The sequence below is a fragment of the Choloepus didactylus genome, chromosome 3 (genome assembly GCF_015220235.1).
Source record: "Choloepus didactylus isolate mChoDid1 chromosome 3, mChoDid1.pri, whole genome shotgun sequence".
In the NCBI taxonomy this organism is placed as follows: Eukaryota; Metazoa; Chordata; class Mammalia; order Pilosa; family Megalonychidae; genus Choloepus; species Choloepus didactylus.
In genome coordinates this window covers 198,705,860-198,732,567 of record NC_051309.1, presented here as the reverse complement: position 1 = coordinate 198,732,567, position 26,708 = coordinate 198,705,860, and the positions used below count along the sequence as shown (strand labels likewise).

The 26,708-nt window shown below is 34.6% G+C and overlaps 1 protein-coding gene and 1 non-coding gene across 6 annotated transcripts in view; one reads left to right on the top strand and one right to left on the bottom strand.

The window, feature by feature from the left end:
* WWC2 (WW and C2 domain containing 2) overlaps nt 1-26,708 on the bottom strand; it is a 255,600-nt gene that overhangs the window by 87,344 nt on the left and 141,548 nt on the right. The window contains exon 1 of one of the 5 annotated variants that reach the window (XM_037831065.1): nt 11,100-11,243. The exons of the other annotated variants lie outside the window; for them this stretch is intronic. The gene's annotated coding sequence lies outside the window, so the exon portion shown is untranslated. Of the gene's footprint in view, nt 1-11,099; nt 11,244-26,708 lie in introns of those variants that run through there. 5 annotated transcript variants of the gene reach the window in all.
* LOC119530764 lies at nt 448-553 on the top strand. The gene has a single exon (XR_005216144.1). It is a non-coding gene; the product is annotated as a U6 spliceosomal RNA (small nuclear RNA).

The following is a 26,708-nucleotide window of genomic DNA, read 5'->3' as shown; positions in this document are numbered from 1 at the left end:
CACATAGACTTGTAAAGCCATATTAAGGATTTCCAAATTTTAACCTAAGAATAAAAAGGGACTTTAAAGTACGATTTAACATATAGCCCTAAATGAACACTGATGTCTTTGTGGTGAAAGAAGGGCCAAAAGGAGCAGCAAGGCCCACAGTGTGGGTGGGGGTGAGGACCATACTAGAGAGAACAGAGACCAGAGGAGGAATACATGTTGGACGTAGAATCATGAGGACTTGGTAATGGACTGAATGGGAAGGGTGAGGGACAGGATGTTAAAGGGATAAAGAGCACTCCAAGGATTTTGGTTTGCCAGCCAGAATCTGGGGAAAAGATCAAAAGTTATCTTTAAGATATTTTTGAGATGTCCATGAGCCTTCATAGGCAATTGGAATATGTGGGCTTAAAGTTCAGAAGAAGTGTCTGGACAAGAGATATAAAATTAAGAGTCAGTGTGCTTACTTCAGCAGCACATATACTAAAATTGGAAAATACAGAGAAGATTAGCATGGCCTCTACACAAGGATGACACGTGAATTCATGAAGCATTCCATATTTTTGCGACTGATACTAGAGGACAGGTAAGTAAGAAAACAAAGACAAAAATAAATAAAAAATAGGGGGGATATGGTGTATGGAATGTTTCAGGTGTGTTTTTTTTTTTTTAATTTTTCTTATTTTTATTTATTTATTTTTGGAGTAATGAAAATGTTCAAAAATTGATTGTGGTGATGAATGTGCAACTGTATGATGATACTGTGAACCACTGACTGTACACTTTGGGTGATTATCTGGTATGTGAATATCTCAATAAAATTACATTAAAAAAGATCTTGTAGAGTCTTTTAAGTCATATAAGGTATTTACATTTGAATATGAGTAAGATGGCAAATGATTTTGTTTATAAAGATTTGCCATTGCTTGACTTCTGTTTTTAAAGTAAATTTTGACTTTTGTAGAGTGAATAGATTGTTGAAGATGGAGACACAGGGAAAACAGGAAGGCAAATTAGAAGGCTAATAAGGTTCCAGTTCAAGTATAACAGTGGTCTAGACTAGGAGAGCAGAGTTGAAAAGAAAATGAAGTTTCTCCATCATTTCCAAACAAATGTGTGTTTGGAAATGGTGAGAGATGATAGTAAAATGGCAAGTACAGATTTAGCTGTGCTATCTTTTGCTGGGTATTTACATTAGTAGATCCCCAAAGCTGAGATTTGGGGATCAGCATTTACAAAAATGAATATAATTTACTCTCCCACTTAAAATGCCCCAATACACAATTTCTCAGCTGTTCACAAAAAGAACTAACATAGATTTCCCAGGCTTTTATTTTTAATATTTAGAGAATTAATACTGTCATAAAATGAAACATATCAATTAAATAGAGTAGTAGAAATTTAATTTATTGCTCTTGATCACTCTTGCTCCCTCTTGCTCCCACTGTGAGTTGTATCACCCTCAGGTAATACATTATTATTAGAGAATTATCCTTAAGCATATCTCTTCCTAAACAAATAAACACTTTTTGGTACTGGAATAAATGGGTTGTATTTCCAATATGGAAAAAATTGGAAATGAAAAAGGCAATTTCATGTAGCTTGATTGGCTCCTGTTTGTGTCAGAAGAGAGATACTGATATATAGAGCTCAAATCAAACAACAACAGCAATAACAACAACCTGAATTAAAGGTGAGGAATCTTTGGGTTTTTTCTTATGGAGAAACAGATAAAAAAATTAAAAAAAAAAAAAAAAAATGCCAAAACAGTTACCGTGCAAAATTTTCGAAGTTTTCTTTCCTAGAAATAATCAATTTTTCATAGTTAATATTGACTTTGTTTAAACCTAAATTCAACTTAATGGATCCAAATTATTTTAATTCAAATGCCTGAAAATCTACCACTTAAAATGAATTAATACCATATTTATATACTGTCCATCTCAAAACATCAAGTCCTACACTTAGATGTGAATCTAGTCCACAATTCAAATTGTTGCAAACATAATAATTTTTTGAAACATTTTCTGCTAAGTAACATTGTAAAAAGCTACCATAGTTGCTATTTTTTAAAATTAAATATAGTGATGATTAAATTAATTTTTATTTGATAATTTATAAGTATAGTCACAATATTAAAAGTAAATTTAGAATATAGTTATTAATAAATAGCAGAAACTTTACTTTTTAGCAAGCAGCAAAAATGACTGATTTTCTTAAACTACCTGAATATTTAAAATTAAGAAACAGTAATATTTTATGAATATAGTAAGTTCAGAGAGTCAGAGTTTCATGCATTCTGTAAAATTAGAATGCTTTAAAAGTTCAGTGCTGATTAGTGTTTATGAAAGAAACATCACCCAAAACAGTATATTTTTAAATATTATTCCTTGCTCATAATGACTAATATTTGAGAATTCTGAGGATTACATAAAGAAGTAATTAATAATGAATAATGCATGTTTACTGATAACAAATTCAAACTTTTCTTCTCTAAGAAATCCTAGTTTTTGACATTCATCACTGTGCTTGTTTGAAGCTGTTATGTACCCCTCAAAATGCCATGTTCTTTAATCCATTCATGTGGGTGCAGACCTATTGTGGGTGGGACCTTTTGGTTAGGTTATTTCAATTGAGATGTGACCCAGCCCATTCAAGGTGGGTCTTAATCCTTTTACTGGAATCCTTTGTGAGAGGATAAAAGACAAAAAAAGCACAGAGAAATCACAGAGAAACACCTAGAGAAAGCTGAGAGAGAAAAGTCCTGGAGGAGCTAAGAGAAGACCCATAGAGGAAGCCACTGGAACCAGAGCTCAAGGCATCAAAATCTGGAAGAAAAGGACCAGCAGATGCTGGCCATGTGCCTTCCCATGTGACAGATGTGTCCCAGATGCCAGCAGCCAGTCTTCAGAGAACAGGTTATCATCCTGTTGATGCCTAATTTGGACATTTTCATGGCCTAAGAACTGTAAATTTTAAGTTAATAAATCCCCATTGTTAAAAAAAAAAAAGTCAGTGACATAAAGATGATATTTAGACACATGAAAATAAATAAGAACACCTAGACTGCCTATTGCAAAGAGAAGAGATTCCAGAAACAAGCTTCAGGCATTTTCATCATTCAGAAGTTTACTGGAAGAAGAAACAAAATATTGTGAAGGAGTGGTAAGAGAAGCATCATGGAAAAAAAAAAAAAAGAGAGAACATCATGGAAGAGAAGAGTAAAAAGGTTAGGAGGGAAGACAGCACTATCAGGAATAAAAATGACAAGGAAAAGAGCTGTGTAATACTCCTGTTTGTATGACTCTGGCACAGTACTTTGGATAAAGCAGATATGCAATAATTTAACTCTTGCTTGATAAAATCTCTAATACTAACATTTTAATGATATTAAGTCTTCTAGTCCACGAGCATGGAATATCTTTCTATCTATTGAGGTCTTGTTTAATTTCTTTTAGTAATGAATTGTGGATTTCTGTGTACATGTCCTATATATTCTTGGTTAAATTTATTTCTAGATATTTTATTCTTTTAGTTGCTAATGTAAATAGACCTGTTTTCCTGATTTTTGGATTTTCCATTGCTGGTGTACAGAAATACCACTGATTTTTGTGTGTATTGATCTTGTACCTCATCACTTTGTTAAATTAATTAGGTCTAATAGCTTTCTTGTAAGTTCTTTGGGAATTTCTACATACAGGATTATGTAATTTGCAAAGAGGGAAAACAATAGTTTTACTACATTCTTGGTAAATTGGGTGACTTTTCTTTTCTTGCCTAATTGATCAGGTTAGTAGTAATCCAGTACAATGCTGAATAACAGTGGTGAAAATGGGCATCCTTGTCTTCCTGATGCTAGGGAGAATGCTTCAGTCTTTTACCACTTAGTAGATGTTAGTGTGAGATTTCATAAGGCCCTTATCACATTGAGGAAGTCCTTCTATTCCTACTTCTATGAGTGTTTTTATCAAGAAAGCATGCTGGATTTTGTCAAATACCTTTCTGTATCAATTGAGATGATTATGTTTTTTTTTTCCCCATTCATTCTATTAATGGGGAGTATTACATTGAATGCTTTTCTTATGTTGAACCACCCTTGCATTCCTGAGATAAATCCCACTTGATCATGGTGTACAATTCTTTTAATGTGCTGTTGGAGGTGGTTTTCTGGTTATTTTCTTGAAGATTTTTGCTATATATTTATAAGGGATACTGGTCTGCAATTTTTTTTATTATGGTATCTCCTTCTGCCTTTAGAATTAGGCTGATGCTGACCTCATGTAATGAATTAAGAAGTCTTCCCATCCTTTCAGTTTTTTGAAAAGTTTTAAAGGATTGGTACCAGTTCTTCTATGGATGTTTGGTAAAATTAACCAGTGAAGCCATGAGGTACTGGACTTTTCTTTAATGGAAGCTTTAGATAATGACCCATCTCTTTATTTATTAGTCTATTGAGATTTTCTATTTCTTCTTGAATCAGTTTTGGTAATTTGTGTTTTTCAATATAAGATGAGTCACTTCTAAACAGCATGTAAGTTGCTAATCTCTGTCTTTTGACTGGAGAGTTTAAATGGTTAAATAAACAATAACTACTGATATTGGTTATTTAATGCTTTATATATTTTTGTCCCTGAATTGTTCCTTTATTTACTATTTTTGTATTTGGTTCATCTTTTGTAGTGAACCCTACAGAATGCTTTCTGATTTCCTTCTGTGAATATTTTTCTAATATTTTCTTTGTAGAAATTTAACATCCCTAATCCATTATAATCTTATTTGGTTTGATATCAGCTAACTTCAATAGCATACACAAACTATGTTCCTATACCCGTCATTCTCTGGACCTTTATTTAGTTCACATCACAAATCATGTATTTAAAACTTATGAGTTGAAAACCATTGATTTAACATTATTTTTATGCATTTGCAACATTATTTTTATGCATTTACATTTTAGATACTGTTAACAAGTAGAAAGTGGAGTTATAAACCAAAAATACAATAGTAATGGCACTTAAATTTACCCGTGCCATTACCCTTACCAGAGATTTTTATTTCTCCATGAGGTTTCAATCTATTGTTTAGTGTCCTTTTCATTCAACCTGAGAAGAATTCCCTTTAGCATTTCATGTATGGCCACTCTAGTGGTGACAAACTCCCTCAATTTTTGTTTTATCTGAGAATGTCTTAATCTCTCCCTCATTTTTGAAAGACAATTTTTAGCAGCTATAGAATTCTTCCTTTCAGCACTTATATAAATATGTCACCCTACTGCTCTTGGCTCCTTGGTTTACAATGAGGAATCATAAATAATCTTATTGAAATTCCTTTATACATAATGCATTGCTTCTCTCTTGCAGCTTTCAGGATTCTCTATCTTTGGCATCAGTTTGATATGCCTTGGTATTGGTTTCTTTGGGTTTACCCTGTTTGGTGTTGTTGAGCTACTTGGATGTATATATGCATTTCTTCCATTAAATTTGGGGAAATTTTTCACCCATTATTTCTTTGAATTTCTCTCTTCCCCATTCTCTCTCCTTTCTCTGGGACTCCCACAATGTATATGTTGGCATGCTTCATGGCATCCCTACACATTCCTCAGGCTTTGCTCACTTTTCTTCATTCTTTTTTCTTTCTGCTCCTTGGAATGAATAATTTCAATCATATTTTCTTCAAGTCACTGATTCTTTCTTCTCCCAGCTCCAATCTGCTGCTGAACCCCTGATGGGAATTTTTAATTTCTGTTATTGTGGTCTACAGCTCCATTTGATCCTTTGTATGATGTTTATCTTGTCTTTCAAACCCTCTTTATATTCATCTATCATTTTCCTGATTTCCTTTAGTTCTTTGTCCAAGATTTCCTTTGAGCTGAGTTTATTAGGCCCTTTTGAAAAAAGTCTTTTCTAGTATGTCCAAGGTCTGGTCTTCCTCATTGTTGGTTACTTAAAACCAAAAGCATTTAAGCTTTGTCCTGCTCCTTTGCATAGGTCATCACTTCCTGTTTCTTTGTATGTTTTATAATCTTCTGGTATAACCTGGTCATGTTGATATTTTAATACGTTATCTCTGAAATTTAGACACTGAGGCATCTGTTCTTTTTTTTTTTTTTAATCATCATTTTATTGAGATATATTCACATACCATGCAGTCATACAAAACAAATCGTACTTTCGATTGTTTACAGTACCATTACATAGTTGTACATTCATCACCTAAATCAATTCCTGACATCTTCATTAGCACACACACAAAAATAACAAGAATAATAATTAGAGTGAAAAAGAGCAATTGAAGTAAAAAAGAACACTGGGTACCTTTGTCTGTTTGTTTGTTTCCTTCCCCTATTTTTCTACTCATCCATCCATAAACTAGACAAAGTGGAGTGTGGTCCTTATGGCTTTCCCAATCCCATTGTCACCCCTCATAAGCTACATTTTTATACAACTGTCTTCGAGATTCATGGGTTCTGGGTTGTAGTTTGATAGTTTCAGGTATCCACCACCAGCTACCCCAATTCTTTGGAACCTAAAAACAGTTGTCTAAAGTGTGCGTAAGAGTGCCCACCAGAGTGACCTCTCGGCTCCTTTTGGAATCTCTCTGCCACTGAAGCTTATTTCATTTCCTTTCACATCCCCCTTTTGGTCAAGAAGATGTTCTCCGTCCCACGATGCCAGGTCTACATTCCTCCCCGGGAGTCATATTCCACGTTGCCAGGGAGATTCACTCCCCTGGGTGTCTGATCCCACGTAGGGGGGAGGGCAGTGATTTCACCTTTCAGGTTGGCTTAGCCAGAGAGAGAGGGCCACATCTGAGCAACAAAGAGGCATTCGGGAGGAGGCTCTTAGGCACAACCATAGGGAGGCCTAGCCTCTCCTTTGCAGCAACCGTCTTCCCAAGGGTAAAACCTGTGGTAGAAGGCTCAACCCATCAAACCACCAGTCCCCTATGTCTGTGGTCATGTTAGCAACCATGGAGGTGGGGTAGAGGCATCTGTTCTTTAACCTTGTATCCAGTTGGTGTCGTGAGAGATTCCATTGAATACCAAGAGCTAACATGACAAAAAAGAAGAAAACATCTTTCTCAGTCTTTGCAGATTGGCCTGTGGGAGTGCTTTCCTTCAGAATTTAGCCTTCCATCACAGTGAGTCTAGAAAACTGCCTGAAGTAAAAGCGTCAGGTCCTTCCTGGAATTTTCTGTGTACACATCTTGTTCTGGGCTTGCACATGAGACCCTAGCAATTCCCCCATTACACAGATCTGAATGTCCACTTTGCCATAGGTAACAGTTTCCTTGAGGTCCCAGGTGCTACAGTGTATTTCTTACAACCACTATCTTTGTTGCATGTAGGTGCAATTTGATTTTTCTCCTAGAGTTCTGTACAAGAGCTCTGTGAGTCACCTCTACAGAGAGAGCAAATCTGGGACAGTGAGCCTGTGATGAGAGTCCTGATTTAGTCCTTCAGGCTGCCACCACAGAGACTGCACAGACATACCCGTACACAAAGATTACTCTGCTCCCTTCAGAACTGGGACCAGGCACCCGACACTGGAAACGTGGGACAGCCCTGGGCCAAGCTGAAGGGGATGGGGGAAGGGCTGGTAAGGGGTCCAGAAGATCCAGCTGTTTTTCAAATTGCCTTTTTCTTCCTTCAGTGCTTGCCCTGTTACCACAACCATTTAATTGTTTTCTGGAGCTTTGAAAATGATGCTTTTGCCAGTTCTTTTGTGTTGTTTAAAGTTTCTGTGGTGCAAGCCCTGAGATATCACACTCCACCATCTTGATGCAATAGAATATTAATTTTCTTTATATACATGAGCAATTTGAGACCTAAAGAGAATGAGTAAGTGACTTGCTGAAGGTTACACTCCTACTAAGCAGTGCAGGCATATCTAGAATCCAGAATTGTTTTTTTAACTACAATTATAAAACTTTTAGATAAAAGACAAACTACAATTGCAGCAAAACACCTAACTACAATCTATGGCCCTTATTGTACCTTAGAACTAAAGTTCTTCCTTATTGCCATATCCCACTCAAAATGAAAATATGAACAGCCACAGGAACAGTCTGTGTTTTCCCTTATGTACTGAACTTTCTGTAGCTATTGCCAACCATCTAATTTTATATACCTGTTTCTGAGGAACAAAAGTCACAACCTGGGGTACCAAACTGGAGGCAAGAGATCAATGACTTGAATATTTCCTGTTTTCTACACTGCCTATACCAAGACAACTGATGTTTTAAATGATTTCAAAGTTATTTCTGAAAAACAGGAAAATATTGTGATTAAATGTGGTATGACTGGAGATCACAGAGCTTCTTACCCTCTCTTACAATTCTGTTTGATAAGTTTTATTATAAAAGACGGAGAAGGAAGAAAGTGACAATAAGAAAAAAATAGACTTTAGAAACCTTGTGGACTTCAGAAGGATCACAAGACAGGCAAGTTTCATATGTTTGCCCTAAAAGTGCACCTCTCAACATTAAAACTATAATGAGCAAAATGGTATTTTACTAATGACTACTTTCCCTCTTCACCATTTCCTTCATTGTCTTGCAGGGGGCTCCTTAAACAAGCCAATAAAGGGCAACTGTCAACCTGCTCCTGGAAATCTTTCTTCTGACTACCACCTTCCACCTAAAAATCTCACCACCCTGCCCCATCTCTAAAGCCACCTTTAAAGAAAATGAGAAATCAACTCCAGATAGCCAAAGGATAAATTTTTTTCAAACTTTCCTAAAGAAATAGAAATAGAATCCCAGATGCTCCCAGAACAATTTATGATGACTTTTATAAGTGGACTCTTATCAGAAAGAAGACAGTTGCATTCAACATTAAAAAAAAAAAGTTCTTTAACAATGAAAAGGAAACAACAAAAGCAACCAAGAAAAATCATGTGAAGCTTTATGAAATACACTACCTCAAAATGCAAATAATAGATAAAAATATGGAAAGTCAAAGCCAGATCATCACAAGTAATTAGAATAAAACAGCAAGTTACCACATGTTGTAGCACTTCCACTCGTAAGTATATACCCAAGAGAAATGACAACATGTGTCCACACAAGAACTTCTACACTAATGTTGATAGCAAAATTAATAACAAGAGTGGAAAGAACTCAAATGTCCATCAACTAATGAGTGGACAAATAAATGTGGTGCATGCATACAATGGAATAATATTTGACAATAGAAGGGTATGAAGTAGATACATGCTACAATATGGATGAACTTTGAAAACATTATGCTAAATGAAAGACAATCACAAATGATCATCTATTCTATGATGCCATTTACACAAAATGTCCAGAACAGGCAAATTTATACAAACAGGAAATAGATTAGTGGTTCCCTAGGGCTGGGGAGATGGGAGGAAATGGTGAGTGACTGCTAATGGGTATGGGATTTTTCTGGAGTGATGAAAATAGATTAAACTGTGTTGATGGCTGCACAATTATGTGCATATACTAAATACCACTGAATTGTACACTTTGAATGGGAGAATTGAATTGTATGCATGTGAACTGCATCTCAATAAAGCTACTAAATTTAAAAAACAGAAAACTGGCAAAGGGAATTAGAAAAGAAGAAGAAAAACAAACAAACCATTTCCTAATAAAGATGAAACTGAAGATCATGTATCACTATATATTATAATTAAGCTAGTAAAGAAATAATACAAATGATAAAACTATGATCAAAATGGCTTTCCATTTCAGGTTATCATCCAAAGTCTTTACAGCAGCCTCATTTCATCCCCCAGATTCTCTCTCACCTCCTCGCCTATTGCTCTTCCCTTTCTCCCTGTTTTGTGGCCTCATTTAACTTCTTACGGTTCCTTGAGTATCCCAAACCGGCTCCCACATTAAGCCCTTGACACGGACATTTCCCCATCTCTGTCCAGTGTTCACCAAATGTCTCCTCCTAGGTGAGACTTACCTGACTTCCTTATTCAAAACTGCAGCCAACAGTTTTTCATAAACTGCTTCTTCATAACCCAAGCCCTGTTCTTTAGCACTTATTCCTAGTTGGATGGACTTTTTTTTAATATGATTATAAGTTGAATTTATCAAATGATTATTCTGTGTCTACTGGAATGATTAACGATTCCCCTTTACTCAGTATAGTTAATAATTAATTTTCAAATGCTAAACTGTACATTCTTAGAATAAACCCTACTTGGTCATCATATATTATTTTTAAACACATGGCTGCATTTAGTTTTCCAATACCTTGCGTAGGATTTTTGCACCTAGGCTTGTGAATATGACTGGCCTATATATTTTTTCTCATATTATCTTGTCAGAATTAGGTGTTAATGTTATGCTACCCTAATCTTCAGGGTTTCTCTGGAATTTCATTGGCAGTAATAGGACTATTCAGATTTTCTCTTCTGTCTTGAGTCTTTTTAGTCAATGATGTTTTAATAGGAATTCAGTGATTTTATCTCAAAATTAAATAGAATAGAATAAAGTTGCTCTCAAAAGCCTCATTTCTTAAGCACCTGTAGTTTTATCTCCCTTTCATTCCTTGTATTTTATTGTCCATTTTCGGTTTCATTTTTGAGTCAATCCTGACAGTTTCTTTAATTTTATTATTCTTTTCAAAGAACCAAATTTTGTCTTTGTTGATACTCTTTTTTATGGCCATGATTTCTACTGCAGTAATTTCTGCCTTTAACTTCATGTCCCTTCTACTCTATTTGGGTTTATTCTGTTGTCCTTCCTAAGTTGTATGCTTTGCTCATTAATTTCAAGACTTTATACTTTCTAGTATATTCATTTAAAGTTTTGAGTTTTTCTCTTTTTCAACATTATAAATGTGATTGTTGAAACTACATACTTTATTTGGATTTCCCCAGTTTTTCCACTGTGATCAGTTTTCTGAGCCAGCACACAATCCAAGACACCACATTGTATTTAGTTATCCCATCTCCTACGTCTCCTCCAATCTGAGACAGTTCCTCAGTCTTTTTTTTAATGTCCTATTCACTTTTGAAGAGTACTGGTCAGATGTTTTGTAAAACGTACCTCTATGGGCTTGTTTGATGTTTTCTAATGATTAGACTGAGGTATGGATTTGGGAGAAGAAAACCACAGAGGTGCTGTACCTTGTATCATCCCATGATATCATCACATGGTGATGCGAACAATCACTTGGTATGATAGTGTTTGCCAAGTTTCTCCACTGGAAAGTTATCTTTCCCTTTTCAGACTCAAAAGTGGTCACCAGGTACAGCACACCCACAAGAAGGGGAGAGAAGGATCACAGAATTAGTGGACATATGTTAAAACCAAATTGTTACTAGTGTGTGTTTACATTTATTTTATGCTAGTACAAACACTGAAGTAATGGACTTCTTGTATATGTTTCCTTGTGTATATGTGCCAGAGTTTCTTTTTTTTTTTTAAATCTTCATTTTATTGAGATATATTCACATACGACGCAGTCATACAAAACAAGTCATACATTCGATTGTTTACAGTACCATTACATAGTTGTACATTCATCACCTAAATCAATCCCTTACACCTTCATTAACACACACACAAAAACAACAAGAATAATAATTAAAGTGGAAAAGAGCAATTGAAGTAAAAAAAGAACACTGGGTACCTTTGTCTGTTTGTTTGTTTGTTTCCCCTATTTTTCTACTCATCCATCCATAAACTAGACAAAGGGGAGTGTGGTCCTTATGGCTTTCCTAATCCCCTTGTCACCCCTCATAAGCTACATTTTTATACAACTGTCTTTGAGATTCATGGGTTCTGGGTTGTAGTTTGATAGTTTCAGGTATCTACCACCAGCTACCCCAATTCTTTAGAACCTAAAAACGGTTGTCTAAAGTGTGCATAAGAGTGCCCACCAGAGTGACCTCTCGGCTCCTTTTGGAATCTCTCTGCCACTGAAGCTTATTTCATTTCCTTTCACATCCCCCTTTTGGTCAAGAAGATGTTCTTCATCCCATGATGCTGGGTCTACATTCCTCCCTGAGAGTCATATTCCACGTTGCCAGGGAGATTCACTCCCCTGGGTGTCTGATCTCACGTAGGGGGGAGGGCAGTGATCTCACCTGCCAAGTTGGCTTAGGTAGAGAGAGAGGGCCACATCTGAGCAACAAAGAGGCATTCGGGAGGAGGCTCTTAGGCACAATTATAGGGAGGCCTAGCCTCTCCTTTGCAGCAGTGGTCTTCCCAAGGGTAGACTCAACCCATCAAACCACCAGTCCCCTGTCTGTGGTCATGCTGGCAACCATCAAGGTGGGGTAGGCCAATACCCCTGCATTCTCCACAGGCTCCTCAAGGGGGCTCTACATATTTTTTTCCTTGTTTTTTTTTTTTTTTTAAATCAACTGTATGAAAAATAAAATAATAAAAAAATAATTAAAAAAAACATACAATAAAAGAACATTTCAAAGAGACCATAACAAGGGAGTAAGAAAAAGACAACTAACCTAAGATTACTGCTTTACTTCCAACATGTTACTACTCTACCCCAAGAAAGTTACCTAATATAGCAACATTTCTGTGAACTTGTTCCTACTATACCCATCAGAAATAACAGACCATAGTCATTCCTGGGCATCCCCAGAACATTAAATAGCTTATCTGTTCTTCTTGGATTATTGTTCCCCCTTCCTTAACTGCTCTCTATTGCTAGTTCCCCTACATTCTACATTATAAACCATTTGTTTTACATTTTTCAAAGTTCACATTAGTGGTAGCATATAATATTTCTCTTTCTGTGCCTGGCTTACTTCGCTCAGCATTATGTCTTCAAGGTTCATCCATGTTGCCATATGTTTCACGAGATTGTTCCTTCTTACTGCCGTGTAGTATTACATCGTGTGTATATACTACATTTTATTTATCCACTCATCTGTTGAAGGACATTTGGGTTGTCTCCATCTCTTGGCAATTGTGAATAATGCTGCTGTGAACATCTTCTTGACCAAAAGGGGGATGTGAAAGGAAATAAAATAAGCTTCAGAGGCAGAGAGATTCCAAAAGGAGCCGAGAGGTCACTCTGGTGGGCACTCTTACGCACAATTTAGACAACCGTTTTTAGGTTCTAAAGAATTGGGGTAGCTGGTGGTGGATACCTGAAACTATCAAACTACAACCCAGAACCCATGAATCTCAAAGACAATTGTATAAAAATGTAGCTTATGAGGGGTGACAATGGGATTGGGAAAGCCATAAGGACCACACTCCCCTTTGTCTAGTTTATGGATGGATGAGTAGAAAAATAAGGGAAGGAAACAAACAAACAAACAAAGGCACCCAGTGTTCTTTGTTACTTTAATTGCTCTTTTTCACTTTAATTTGTGTGTGCTAATAAAGGTGTCAGGGATTGATTTAGGTGATGAAATGTACAACTATGTAATGGTACTGTGAACACTCGAATGTATGATTTGTTTTGTATGACTGCGTGGTATGTGAATATCTCTCAATAAAATGAAGATTTAAAAAAAAAACCACCAGAGAAGGTAAGAAATATTTTCATGGAGATACTTTGGGTCCATGTAAATATTCTGTTTCTCCTTAAAGTTTTGCCCACTAATTTTAGCCAAGAGCATTCATATATCTTTCACCCATTACTTAGAAGTATATGATTCTGAATTTCCAAATTATGTCACTTTCTAAGGTAGATAAACCAAACAGATTTCCAAAGTGATTTGCCCCTTTACACTCCCACCAGCAGTACAGAATTTCCATTGCTCCATATCTTTGTCAACCCTTTGAATTGTTGGCCTTTTTGATTTTAGGTCTTACGGAAAGTGTGGATCAGTTTGATTTAAAAAAAAAAAAACAAAAAAACTGATTTCTAATTCATTTTGAGATGAATTTTCATATAAATTCATTATAATCAGAGAACGTGGTCTGAACAATCCTTTGAAAATTACTGAGACTAGTTTAATGCCCCTATATGTGGTCAGTTTTCATGAATGTTCCAAGGTTGCTTGAAAATAATATATATTCCCCCACTTTTTTGTGGAATGTTGTAAATATGTTAAGTAGATTAAGCTCGTCAACAATGTTATTCACCTATTCTCTATTATATACTACTACTGTTACTATCCCACTTGATTGTGGATTTCTCATTTTCTCGTTGCATTTTCGGCCAATTTTTGCTTTCTGTATTTTGCAGCACATGTTGTAATGATTACATTACAGTTTTATGACTCTCTTTTTTGTCTAGTGATACAAATTTGCCTTAAATGTATCTCTTCTGACATTAACAAACCTGTACCAACTTTCTTCTGGTTAGAATTTGATGAGTGTATCTTTTTTTTTTAATCCTTTTATTTTTAACTTTTCCATATTTTTATGTCTTAGGGAAGCATCACTTGGTGGATTTTCCTCTCCAAATCCAGTCTACTAATATCTTTTTAACTGAACATTTAATCAAATTATATTTATTCTAATTATGGATACATTTGGATTTATTTTACTCTTATTCATCGCCCTTTGTTTGGACTGGCTTCTCTAATCTTTTCTTTCTTTTCTTGCTTTCTTATGGATTGTTTCATTTTTACTTGTCTCATTACCCTACTCTGCTATTTGGTGGTCATATCTACTATTTCTATTCCTTTAGTGTTTAGTCTATAAAATTTAAGAAGGTTAAAGGCTTCCAAAGTAAACTGAATACTCTTACCCTTTACCCCAAGGAAAAGGAAAAATATGAGTACTTTAATTCTGATTTCCCTATTTCTGATTTATGTGCTAGCTACTGTTGCCATTTATTTCACTTCTATTCATTACCACTTTCTTTGCTTATCATTCTTTCTTCATCTGAAGCCTTCCAAGTTGAATCATTTCCACCTGCCTCAAGTTTCTTCTTCAGTATTTTCAGTGGTGATGAAGTCTTAATGGCACAAGTCACACTCCAATTTTGTCTGAAATGTCTCAGAACACTGAAAGTATTATTATATTACCTTTTTCCCTCCACCAGTGGTATGGAAAAATCATCTCTCTTTCTTTCTCTCTTTCATTGTTGGACATTTACAAACAATCTGTTTCTCTCTGGCAGTGTGAATTTTAATCATTATATATTTCATTGCCTGAAGTCCTATTCGGTTCTTTTCCATATCTCCTTGGTCATTTTATATTATCTATCTTACTCATATTTTCAATCTCCTTTTGTATTTCTCTAAATGTATTAAACGTCCATATTTCGTATTCTGCATCCATTATCTCCAACATCTGATGATCAGATTTTGTTTTATTTGTTTGTTCTGGTGGTTCTCATTTATGACATGTTGTTTTTGTGTGAATTTTGTGATTTTTGAGTATGAGTTCATACTCTTAGAACTTTATCTGTGAAAGTCACAGGCTGCAGGTGTGTTTCTCCAGAGAGGTTCTGCATCAGTGGGCAGCTGGAATCACAACCATCATCTGCTACCTAAACCTGTTACCAAACTACATCTTTAGCTTCAGCTTTGTGAGACTACTATAGAAGGGTGAATTCACGCTACAAACCTGTGGGAGGGGCATCTGTCATTGGTAAGTTTAAAGGTGAGAATGTTTTCTTTTCCTCTCCATATCTAGCAATGTTCTCCAGACAAGTAACTTTTCTTGCTGTCTTCTAGAAGTAGCAGTGCTAGCAGTGGCAGTTATGTTGGGGTATTGGGTTTAATTCTAACATTCTCTTACACTGAGGGTTTAATTCTTTTGGGTCCCAACTTTATGCAGCTGAGCTTTGCCTTCATGAAACCATGAATGGCAGAAGGCTGTTTAACCAGCTTGGCACATTCTCTCAGGGCAAAGCCAGCTTTAGGGTTTTGCTTACTATTCTGGGTTCTGGAACTGGCTTACAACTTCTATGAATTCCTTTCTTGCCAACTAATCCATGCTTTTATTTGTTTATCTTATTTACCTCTTATTCACCATTTAGTTATCTTTAAGAAAAGGACAAACTGGGCCACAGTTTCTTGGAGAAATGACTGATTCTAGGTTTGAGGCAAAAAGTCAAGAACATCTTTTCACACCAGCAAGAAAGAAAACTATCAGAATACTGAATTTAATCAAAAGGCCTCAGAAAACAATATGAAAAGTTTCCTATAGTACACTTATTCAGTATAGTGGGGATGGAGAATTGTGCAGTTGCTCTTGGGGGCAGCATAGCAGTTCCTGAGTAAGCTAAGTATAAAGCTGCCATACGATCCAGCAATCCCGTTACTAGGTATACACTTGGAAGAACTGAAAGTAGGAACACAAATAGACATTTGCACACCAATGTATATTGGTGGCATTACTCATGAATGTCAATGGATGGAGGTGGTCCAAGGGTCCATCAACTTATGATAGGAAGGGCAAACTGTGGTATATATATATACAATGGAATATAATTCAGCTGCAAGAAGGAAGTCATGATGCACACAACAACATGAATGAATCTTGAGGACATTATGTTGAGTGAAACAAGCCAGAAACAAAAGGACAAATACTGTATGGGCTCACTATCATAAACTAACTGTAATGAGCAAACTCAGAGTTAAATTCGAGAACACAGATTATCAGGAGATGGAAAGAAGACAGAGATTGGGCAATTGATGCTTAAGAAGTAAAGAATGCTTAATAAGGTTGATTGTAAAGGTTCAGAAATGGATAGCACAATATTGAGTGATGGTAACACAATATTCTAAGTGTAAATAACAAAGCTGAGTGTGAGTAGGGCTGAAAGAGAAAAATTATGGTCGTGTATGTCACCAGAAGGAAAGCTAGAGGATAAAAACTGGGACTGTATAACTTAGCAAAACCTAGAGTGGACGATGACAGTGGTTAATTGTACAAATAGAAGAAAGCTTTTACATGAACTAGAACAAATGTATGTCACTATTACAAGGTGTTAATAATGGGGTGGAATACGGGAAAAAATACAATTAATGCAAACTAAGGCCTACAGTTAGCAGTAACTTTGTAATGTTCTTTTATTAATTGTACTGAAGCCCTTTGCCAAAGCTAAATGTCAATAATAGGGGGAAATAAGGGAAGGGTATGGGATTTTTTTTTTTTTCCTTCTTTTCTGAAGAGATGGGAATGTTCTCATATAGACTGTGGTGGTGAACATGTAACTATGTGATTATACCAGAGGCCATTGATTGTACAAAGAGGATGGACTGTATGGCATGTGAATAAAATTGTTAGGAAAAAAAAAAGTGCTGGAAGTTTAAATTTGGTTAAAAGAAAAGCTTGCATTGTAAATAAACTCTCAATAAAGTATCTTAAAAAAAAATGGCTCCCATAGGCCCAAGATGGAACAATTTGAGGATCAATAATAATAATTTTAATTACCTAAAACACATCAAATATGTTTAAATCTTTGAGAATACACTGATACTTAAAAACAATATATCCAACTTCATTGATCATCTCTGGTAGATGCTAGGATATAAGCTTATTTGAAAACTTGTTTTAAAAAAAGATGGAAAAATATCAAATAATTTATCTATCTTTCCATTATGAGCTGAGAGTAAGCAAATAACTTAGAGCAGTGGGGAGGTAGGAGAAATTTCTTTAATAGAAATATTCAAACAAATAAATAAGAAATGATATGATTAGACTATCAACATTTTGTAATCCTTAATGAAATAATGAATCTAGATGATTATCATGAATACCTACTAATGTAATAAAAAAAGAGAAATATGTGCCTTCTGATGGAGCTATACAATAAAACTTATGATGAATTATCCCACCACACCAAGAAAACCTCGATCTTGTAATCTTCTATACTTTTAAACAATTATATAGAAAGAAATAAAAAAGAGAAGTTGATTAAAACAGACTTCAGAAATATATCTATTAGTTGCAATGTTCAGACCTTATTTGGACCTTGATTCAGACAAACCAATAGGAAGCAAATTATGAGACTTAAACATTGACTATTTGATGGTACTAATGAACTGCACTAACTTTTCAACAATTGGTAATAGCTTACGAGTTATGATTTTTTTTACGAGTCCTTAGCTTTTAGAAATACATGCTAAGATATACAGAGATGAAATGATACACCATATGAAATTCTAATCAAAATAATTCAACAGGATAGGATGAGAGTAAAAGATAAAACAGTATTATTAGGCCTATGATGGAAATATGGGAGGCATATTATACTATTCTCTCTACTCATGGATAGTAGTTAGTATTTCCCATCACAAAGTGTTTTTGATCTAAGATAAATTCTGCCTCATTTATTCTTATTTTTTTAATATTTTCTATTACTGTACAATAATCCATCCAGCTGAAAAATTTTATTTTGTTTCCCCTCCTCCACATTCAAATTAGTATTTTGACTTTGGATCCTTATAATATTGATTCTTTCTACTCAACAAAAAGATTTGTCTCTCATTTATTAAAACCACCTTTCATATTTCTCGATAATTTTTTATAATTTTCTTTAGATAAGGCCAGTACATATCTTTATAAAATGTATTCCTAAGTATATTATGATTTTTGTTTGCTATTGAGAATTTCATTTTTCACATTATTTTTTCTAAACAATTACAACAGACATATAAAAAAGATTTTATATACAAATGAAAAACATGAATATTCTATTCAACTTATTACTGGTTCTAGTAATCATTCATTTGAATCTTTTGCCCATATAGAAAATGAAATTTTAATCATGTTTGTTGAACAATATTTAATTTACAATAAAATCCATCAATTTAGCTGTAATAATGAGTCTAGACAAATCATATAATCATGAAGCCAACAGGTCAATCACCACAAAATTTTTTCATGCTCCTTTGTAGTCTATCCCTTCTTCCCAATTGGCTCCTGGCAACCACTGAAATGCTTTCTGTCAGTTTTGCCTTTTCCAGAATTTCATATAAACAAAACATATATTAAGTAGTCTTTTGTGACTGGCTTCTTATGCTTGGCACATTTCTTTTTAAATCCACCCACGTTTTTATAAGTATCAGTAGCTTGTTTCGTTTTACTATTGACTAGCATTCCATTTTATGAATATACCACAATTTGTTTATCCAAATGACCATCAATGGACATTTGGATTGTTTCCAGTATGAGGCTATTATAAATAAAGCTACTGTAAATATTTACATTTAAGTCTTTATGTGGGTATATGCTTTCATTTCTTTCATGTAAATATCTACAAGTGGGACTGCTAGGTACACAGCACACATAGTAAAGCTTCATAAGAAACCGCTGAACTGCTTTCCAAAGTGGTTGTACTCTTTTGGATTTCCACCAGCAAGGTTTGCCGTTTGCTAACAATTTCCCATTAAGCACTGCTTTAGCTATAACCCATAAATTTTTATATAGCTTTTCCATTTTCATGTACTTTAAAATATTTTTAAATTTTCCTTGTGTTTCTTTAACCTATGAGTTACTGAGAAGTATGTTGATAATTTCTAAGTATCTGGAAATTCTTCCAGATTTATTTATTTCTGAGTTCTAGTTTAATTCCCCTGTGGTCATACTATATGATTTCATTTCTCTTAAATGTCTTTAGACTTTTTTCATAGCCTAGAATATGTTCCGTGTACACCTGAAAATAATGTGTATGTTGCTGTTTTTAGATGACGTATTTTTTAGATGACATATTCTACAAATGTCAATTAGATCAACATGATCTGTAGTGCTGTTCATGTCTTCTACATCCTTACTGATTTTCTGTCTTTCTATTCTATCAAGTACTGAGAGAGGAGTGATAATATACCCAACTATAATTGTAGATTTGCTTTATCCTTTCAGTTCTATTGGTCTTTATTTCATGGCTTTGAAGATCTGTTATTACGTACACAGACCTTTAGGATTCTCATATCATTTGATGAATTGGCAATACGTTATTTTTATAAAACATCCTTCTGAAATTCCTATAATAGTTCTTGTTCTGAACTTTACTTTGTTTTACATGAATATAGCAACTGAAGCTTTCTTTGCATTTGTAATTTCAAGGCACATCCTATGAAACCTTTGATTTTCTACCTGTATGGGTCTAGATAAAGTAGGTCTGCTGTACGCATCATAAAGTTGGTCTTGCTTTTAACTAGTATGATAAGCTCTGCCTTTTAACAGGAGTGTTTTGACCACTTACATTTAATGTAATTACTGATATGGTTGGGTTTACATCTACTGTCTTTTAATACATTTTCTAATTGCCACATGTTCTTTTACCCTTTCTACCTTTATTCCTGCCTTTTTTTAAGTACTTTCTTGGATTAAGTACTTTCTTGATGCTTCCATTTTATTGTCACTATTGGCGTATTTTTTCAGTGGTTACTCTAGGGCAGGGGTCAGCAAACTACAGCTTGTGGGCCAAATCCAGCCTATGGCCTGTTTTTTAATAGCACATGAAATAAGAATGGTTTTCATATTCTTAACAGTAGTTTTTAAAAAGTTAAAAAGAATCATCTGCAGTGGAGACTTACAGGTGGGATTGCTGGGTCAAATGCAATACCTTGCCTTCATTTTGGAAAAATATATATACTAGGTATGGAAATCTAGGTTGACATTCCATTATCTTGTAACCTGCATAGTTTTTTATAAGAAGTCTGTTGAAATTCTTATCTTTGTTCCACTGTATGTAATGTGTAGTTTTTTGTTTTTTTTTTTTAATGGCTGCTTTTAAGATTTTCTCTTATTACTGGTTTTCAGCAATTTGGCTATGATGTAACTTGGTGTGATTTTGTGTCTGGTTTTTCTTTTTATGTTTTGTTGCGCTTCCTCAATCTGTTATTACTTTCAATTTTTTAAAGTACTTTTTGTAATTTTTTTCCTCCTGTTCTTTTCTTGGGACTTCAATTACATATACGTAAGACCAGTTGATATTGCCTATAGGACACTCACTGATGCTCTGTTAAATTGGTTAGCTCTGTTAAACTTGTCATTTTTTTTTCTCTGCATAATTCATTTTGGATACTTTCTGTTCTTATGTCTTCAAGTTCACTAATCTTTCCTTCTGCAGTGTATAATCTGCTGTTAATCCCATATAGCATTTTTTTTTCATTTCTGATATTATATTTTTCATCTGTACAAGTTCCATTTTGGTCTTGTTTTTATATATTTATTTTCTCTCCTCATCATTTTCATGTTTTTCTCTATATTCATGAGCATACGTAGAATATGTTTTAACATCTTTGCTACTTAAATAATACCTGTCATTTCTTCATGTTACAATGAGTCATATTTTCTTGCTTCTTGCATGCTTGATGGATTTTTAAAACCTTTATTGATGTGTAATTTACATAATAAACTGAAATGTATAAACTATATACTATGATAAATGTTGACATGTATATACTGATGAAACCAGTATCACAATCAAGATAATGAATCTATCTTTCCCTCCCCAAAAGTTTCCTCATGACCCTTGTTAATCTCTCCTTTCTATCCCTCTCCAACCCTACCTCTCATCTCCAACATGCCTGAAATTTTTTGATTACATGTTGGACATTGTAAATTTTACATTATTGGATTCTGGATTTTTTTTATTCTTTTGAGGAATACTGGGCTTTGTTCTACCACAGTTAAGTTATTTAGGATCAATTCGACCCTTTCAAGATTTGCTTTTAATTTTTCTTAGAGTGGGTCCAAAACAGCTTTTATTCTATGACTAATTTTACCCCACTACTAAGGCATTTCGCTTCTACAGGTTTCACCTAATGCCCCAGGTGTGAGTTCTTTTGTGAGTTTTGAGAATGGTTTGTCTTACTATTTTCTTTCCTCAGTCTCATGGTATTTTATATCATGCTTGTGTAATCAGTTATCAAAGATTTGAGGAGATCCCTCTAGGAATATCCAAAGATTGCTCATCTTACTGTCTCGTTGTCTCTCTCTGAAGCTCCCTTTTCTCCAGTATTCTTCCACAAAATTCTAACCACTTCCACCTTGTTGAACTTTTTCTTCTGTCTCCTCAGCTCAGGGACAGCCCATACTATGTTTGGGTCCTTCTTCTTACACTGCAAATGGAACAATCTCAAGGATCACTTATCCATTTTACTATACTTAAGGATTACAGACTTGAAAACAGATGTAACATAGGTTTTATACAGTTTTCTAATTGTCTGCTATCAGAAGGCAATTCCTTTAGCACTTAGTGCTTCATGGGCAAAAGCAGAAGCCAGTTGAATCTTCAAAAAGATATTCACATGATTTTATCAGCCTGAATTTTGGGCAGGATATCCCCTTGTTGGAACTATTTCATTAATGTCTCCCTCTTTCTAAAAGCACAACATCTTAAATTGGGACCAAATTTTCTTAACTAAATTTACACAATTCTATTCCTCTATAACTTAAAGGAACTCTCTAAGAGTCTGGGTCTTTGATTAAGTAGAGGCTGAAAGTATTACGTCTACTACTTTCAGCTCTAGAAATAAATATGTGCATGAAGAAACTGAAGACTGCAAAATTAAATGCAACTTAAATAGCTTTTTCATGCTCTTGCTGCTTCATGCCATAGCCTCAAGAGATTGATTCTCTCCAAATTTAATGTGAACATCTTAGGCCAATGTATTTTTTGTGTATGTATCAAGGAAAAGCATAGAAATATGGTAGTATAGAAAAGCTGTAGTAGTTTGAATGTATTCATTATGGTATCTTTACCTCATACAGTTATACAAAGTTTAACTCCCAAGGTCCTTCAAAAAATGAGGTAATTATCTTTGTGGGCTTTGTAGAATCATTTAAAATTGATCACTGTTGAATGATTCTCCTGAAAATCCTGTCCACTTAAGACTGTGAATTCTCTATTAGGATGAGTTTATTGTGTGTAATTTTATAACATGCCATGATCATAGATATAAGTGTTTAAGAATTAAGATGGAGAACATTTGGAAGCCATGACCAGAGAGGTGGATACAGGGCTTTATCTAGGTAAGGGAGAAACTAAATATCTCCTCCCAATAGCATAGCACCGATGAAGGATTTCTTTTGAAGTACATATTTTAGGTTTGCAGTGTGGTACCCTTCAGAGCTAGAAACAAAATTATTAGAGAGAAAGATAGAGAAATGAAACATTATGAATCATATACGTGATTAAGTGTTATAGTTTAACCCTGTTTAAGATTTGAATATGCTTTTGGAAAAGACACTATTGTGCCATGAATTTTAATTATTTCAACTTTCCAGCATGCCATAAAAATTATATCAGTTCTTACATTAAAAACCTCTCATTCTCTGCTCTAGTCCCACTCCCTCTTTTCATCGGTAAATGTGATTCAAGTCATAATCATTCTGAATTTCACTCCAAACTCACTAAGATGGCTATTTTTTATCACAACACCAATTACAACACAAATTCATTTCTGAAGATCCTGAAAGAATATCCATATCTAACACACAGTTCAGTATTGCAAATTATCATAATGCTATCCCCTTCAATGCCCTGAAAGAGTGGTAAGCACAGCTGAAAGAATCCAGACATGAGCTAAGTTAAAAATGTAGTGGTCAAGTCAATATATCTCTCATATTCAAGAGACATCCTTATTTGTAGCAATTACATTCTTAGAAGATACATTTGTTCTCATTTGAAGCAAGCAGCTATGATTTTTGCTATCTTAGATAATCAGCAGGATAAAGTGTCATACTTTGATGTGCACATGAGTTAATAACTTTATCACTGTTCACAGTTACAGACTAAATTTTCAATTCAACTGCCATTCTTTTAAATCTATGCCCAAGATTACAATTAGGAGAGACTGACATTTCTAAATCCAATATCACTGCTAAAAATAATTCAGAGTGAATATTATCAATGTGAATAAATACATTCGAGAACAAAAGATAGTACACCAGTATAACTAACAGTGCCCGTTAATCATGTGATTTGGAGCAGGGTAAAAATAATTTAACCAAAAGGGCCTTGTTTTCCTTATGTATAAAAATATTGAATCAGAGCACATGCTATGGTGCTCAATAAACTCCTCAAATGCATTTATTTTATTTCTAAAGATTTTCTTCTACATTTCCAACCTTCTATTTTAGCTTAAGGAACAATGGTAAAAGTTAATCAAAATTCCCCAAGAACTTCCTCCATCAGATTTCCATCAAATCTCATCTCTTTTTAATCTTGGCCATAGATTTTTTTAAAATGGCAATTGAATCTGAAGTTTAGTTTGTGAGAGTTATTCTTTCATTCTCCCTATCCCAATAAGGCTATGGTCTAAATGTCTATTCTGAATAAATGAAATAATAAATTTTGTGGTGAAAAATTTTACATTCCTCATCTTAAAATAGAGTTTCTCAAGTAATTAAATAGCACTTCTAAAAGTTATGAGTATTTTAATAAAAAACATTAATTTATTCATTTTACCATTCAACAACTAGAAGTGAAGAAGAAAGTACAGTTATACCATTTGCCAATGAGGAAACTGAAGCTCAACCAATACCTATGACCATAATATAAAATAGATGCTTTAGATGGATGTTCTTAAATACTTGACTCACTACGTCTTACAAATGAGATATACCTGTTAATAATGTCACATCAAAATAATGAAGCATGAAACTAGCATTTGGCTCTGCCTGAAAACTGTTACTGAAACCCAAAAATGCAGGCAGGTAATCTGAGCTAGCAAAGCAATGAAGAGATAATTCACTCATGAGTTGCTATTTCTGTGGTATGAATTTGTGAAAAGGACTTGTATACACAGGGATTTCTACAGCAGAGCCAAGCCACAATAGGCCTAGTTATCAAAATCCATGAGACTCTGCCAAGCTACCCAACCACTAGTGAATGGCTGGGGCATTCTGAAAGTGATACCCAGCCAAAATGTGCAAATACCAGAGTAAGTGTGCCATCTGTTCCAAAGTTTTTACCACAACACAGCTTGAAACAACAAAAAAGCAACATGGACTATAATGCCAATTTGCTAAGGGAACATTCTGAAAAGGCATTTATTTACATTGCCATATACTAATGGAAGAGATAAAGCCAGTGTCACTTCTGACCTTTTGTTATGGTTATTTATGAATGTCATATCCTGTTTTTGAAGAAAGCACCTCTTGAGAAGGGCACTTCTGACTCAACTTTGTGGTCCCATAGAGTTAAACACAGAAATGAAAAAATGTAATATAAGCCTCTGATATTAAAAACAAACTAAATATGGCACAGAATACGCTATATCTAAGAGATGCTACTGCTTCTAAGGAGACAGTTCTGAGGAATGTGATCACTAGGGATATCACTGATTGAGATGGGGCTCCATTTCTTTCTAAATGGCTATTCCTTCTAAATGGAGAAAGATTCTAATACTTTTTAAATTTTTAATCTAATTTTATTAGATATAACCAAATACCACAAATAATATGTTTTTGTTTTTTAAATCCCTCTCTCAGTTTCCTAAATATGGGTATAAAGGGACAGACTATAACAATCTACTGTGGTTATTCCAATTACATGGTGGTTTATAAAGATAACTCAAAATTGGTTAAAAAAAATTTCAAAGGGCAGTAATAAAATATAATAAATTAAGAGTACACAACTCATATCAGCATGGGAGTTTATGAAGAGTAGGTTTTGATGAAATACTTTCATTTCCTTCTTTTGAGACAAGGTATCTAGCTTAGTAGATAACAGAAATACATAGGCACGGAGATACACCAGCAAGGCATTTGACAAACCATCACGTGATATTCTCCAGAAATATCTGGATAAATACGGACTGACTGATAGAGTAAAGGGCCCATTACACACTGGAAGGATAACTATTGTGCAATGACAGAGAACACTTCTATTGCTGACTTCGTAAATTAAAAACGATAAATCCAAATTGAAGAGAGATTTTGCTTCCAGAAATTTTAGACAAACTTTTTCATGGTCTTTTTCTGAGAATAAATAGAAAAGTTCTGAGAAAAAAGGCATCTATTTCATGACATTGGAGAACCACCAAGGAAGCAAGCGTTATGTGTTAAAGAGCGGTAAGATAAGAGAAGCCCCAAGCCACAATCCACATCTGTCTGCCTATTAGAGAAATTAGGAAGCTGGGCAGAATCAGGGACTAGGGGGCTGAGATAGAGATAAGAACCACTGGAAGTCCATAGAGCTGTAGGGGAGAGGAGGGGATGGAGTTCAGGCCCCACCCATCAGAAGGGGCCCTTGTAAGAGATCCTAGGAGTTTAACTGGGAATTTTGAAGAGCTTTGCCCTAAGAGACAAGCAGAAGAATTGAAGTCCAGGTTTCAGTTAGCACAATCATGAATTGGATTAAAATAATCTGCTCCCGGGCTAACTGCCTACAGGAAGCAAAAGTAAATCCTCTTTGAAGGATGATATCATCTGGTCTCAAATTATCTTTATATTTCACCACTCTCCCCACCCCCCAAAAAAGCAGCTCTAGGAAGTCAATCATGGACTAAAAAACAAGAGGAAAAACATATCAAATTAACAGCCATGTAGGAAATCTAGATGTTGTATTGATTAAAACATGGAATTTTAAAAATAATTGTGATTATATTGTTCAAAAATTGTATATCAATGTGCAGAATTTGGGCACACTGGGTAATTAGAAACAATGAAAGAAATCAAATAGAAATTCTAGAATTGAAATCAACACACAATGGAATTAAGTTGAAATCAATAATAAAACATAAGAAAATCTGCAACTTGGTGAAAATTAATCAAGACACTAATATGAAGACTCACAAAGGAAGTCAGAAAATATTTTCAATTGAATGATAACGAAAATACAGAATATCAAAACTTGTGGAGGCAGGCAAAAGCCATGCTCAGAAAATTATTTTGAGTCT